Here is a 3082-nt window from a genome sequence, read left to right on the forward strand (position 1 = left end):
CCAGAGGTTACTTCTGCCCTGACCTCATCTGTAACCAGCTCCCTTCTCTCTCTGCCCTGGTCACACTGGCCTCCTTTACACTCACAAACCAGGCACTCACTTACCTCAGGCCTTTGCACTTGCTGCTAGTCATTCTTGTTCTTCACTACCTCATGTATTCATTCAAATGTCTCCTTCTTGGTAAGCTCTTCTCTGATAACCTTTCTAAAATTGCAATTCTGCCCCACCCTGAGTCAATCCCTGCCCTTCCTGTGCCTTAGTTTCTCCCTAGCCTTCATGTCTAACATACCACATATTTTACTTAATTACTCATGTTTGTCTCCCCCCAACATCCTCACCAGCATGTCAGCAAGACAGGATAAAGTTTTGTCAGCTTCATTCCTGCCATATGCAACAGTGCTTAGAACTATACCATGCACAAGTAGAGCCCCATTGCATGGTTTTAGAATAAATAAATCTGGCCTGCATGGTGACTTGTACCTGTACTCCTAATCCTCTAGAAGACTGAACAGGGAAGATCCCTTGAGCTCAGGAGTTCAGAACCTGCCTAAAGCAAGAGCAAGAGCCCCATCTCTACTTAAAGTAGAAAAATTAGTGGCCTATGTCTGTAGTCCCAGCTACTGAGGAGGCTGAGGCAGGAGGATGGCTTGAACCAAGGAGTTTGAGGTTGCTGTGAGCTAGGCTGACACCATGTCACTCTAGCCTGGGCAACAGAGTGAGACACTTTATAAATAAATAAATAAATAAATAATCAAACAAATCTAAGCAATATGGGATGGGAGGCAGATATTATTACTTAGTTATAAAAGAAAGACTGGGGCACAGAGGCAAGATGGCCAACTGGAGCCAGCATTCCACAAAGGCTCTCCTCCAGAAGGAGAGTTAAAGTACAGAAGTTTAGCAAGTAAGCTGATGGTTTGGAGCTGAGCCAAGAGAGAAAGTTGAAGAACACACATCAACCCTGTTAAGGTGGGCTGCAACCCCAAGGAAATAAACAGTAGGTACAAAATCCATTGTCAAGAGGACAGAGTCCCCTTACCCATGACTATGGCTCACAGTATACTTTCTACAAACAAGAAAGCAGAGTTCAGATCTCCTCCTATTTTATCCCATGGGAGAGACTCTCTAAAAACCAGAACTCCTTCCCCAGGGTGCCATGGCACTCTCCCACCAGGCATAAAACTGTATATATTCTCTACCAGCAATTCTGAACTACTAGCACTCCCCTCCACTTTCACCCCAAGGTCTGGAAACCTGTCCCCTATGGAGTCCAGATTCTTGGACATTTTCTCAAGAGGTATTGATAAGGTATGGGCTGTTACAGGTCTATGCTGATTCTGTGGCATGGGTGAAAGTAGAAGATGGTGGACTGAGGGAACCATATGGAAAGGGGGAGTGGTGCCTCATGGCACAGAGCAGCAGCGGTAGCAGTCAGAACAATAGGGCTCACACCCCTGGGAATATTTTGGAGAGAGACTCCCTGCCTCTCTGGGCAACCAGAGAAAGCCAGGCATCTTCTCAGGTGGTAGCCACTGGTGGAACAGATCTGGGATGGAAACACGGGCTCTGTGAGCAAAGGGTATGCCTGAGACAGTACCTGCCTGGGCAGGGCTTGGCGGGGATGGAGACTAGAATATGCTTGCACAGAAACAGCATACTCCTAGGGCAGGGCTGAGTCAGAAGGACTGCTTCAGTGAGCCTAAGATGAACCCAACCCCCCAGGGGATCATAGCTAAGGAAAAAGCAGGTAAGGAGAGAGGCAGGAACTGAGAGCTAAATGTGAGCTCTAACCACACCTGCCCCAACACAGAGTGCAACAGAGACAGACATACCAGGTCCAGGCAGCAGCACAGATTGGGCTGAGTCACAGTTTCTGTGAAGTCAAACAGTGCCTGGTCTGCAGCAGAATATAATCAGGACAGAAACACAAATTCTGCAAAAATAGAAGAGTCAACAGCATCAATAGGGGCAGGGCTGGACTGAGTGAACCACCCCAGCTTTCATTAAGCACCCGAGGTTGTCAGGCCTCAGCTCCCCACGATGGATGGTGGCAGAATGCAGAGGCCTGGCTGAGGAGACATAGATCTCCCTGTGACTCAGGCAACCACAAACCCCTGGCACATCTGCTCATTGGAGGGAACTGGATCACCAATGACTGCAGAGTTACCAGTGACTGGGTGTGACAGAGGTGCAAGACGGGGAAGGAGGCATCAACCTTCCCAGACTAATTCATTTGCTGTGTGGGTCCTTCAGACTCCAAGGAGCACTGGAGCAAGTCATACTGGAGCTGCCAGAAGACCCCTGCAATCTAGTTGCCAGAGACCTTTGGAACTCTCCCACTTGAGAGCAATTGCTAACTGGGACAATTGATTTGGATCTCTTGAACTGGGCCAATCACCTAAGGACTATCCAAAGTGGTACCCTGGGTGTGTGGTTGTGGGAAGATTTGCTTTTTCTTTCCAGTTGCTGCCTGTGGGGGGTGGGGTGACTTAAATGATGGTATTTCTCCACAGCTGAGACTTTAACCTAGAGTAACTGATTCACTAGGATAGGACAGAGACCAGCTGAAAATAAGACAGAGCCACTTAGCCCCACTACACCAAGCAAGTCCCCAGTATTGCAGGCTGTAGCACAGATGGGTCCTTTACAAAGCTCTAGGGGGAAAGGTACAGACACCAATCCCAGATCTTGAGCAAAGGGCTAGTTAATCACTACTCCTGGAGCCCCCAACCCAAGTTCACCTTATCTGCTTATCTAGCCAAATGGTGAAAAATAATTATGGGGTGGAATCAGTGGAAAAACTTTGATAACATGAATAATCAGAGTAGATCAACTTCCCCAAGGAACACAAGGCAGACCAACCAGAAGATCCCAGTCATAAGCAAATGGCTGAGATGTCAGAAATCAAATTCATAATTTGGATTGCAAATAAGAGTAACAGAATGGAGGTACAGTTGGAATTAGAAATTCAAGGAGCATTTCAAAAGTTGTCTCGAGTTCAATAAACTCAAAGACAAAATCACCAAAGATTTTGACACATTGAGGCAAGAACTTGCAGCCCTCAAAGATCTGAGAAATACAG

Source organism: Otolemur garnettii, unplaced genomic scaffold (genome assembly GCF_000181295.1).
Source record: "Otolemur garnettii isolate 467f Iridium unplaced genomic scaffold, OtoGar3 scaffold00032, whole genome shotgun sequence".
NCBI lineage: Eukaryota > Metazoa > Chordata > Mammalia > Primates > Galagidae > Otolemur > Otolemur garnettii.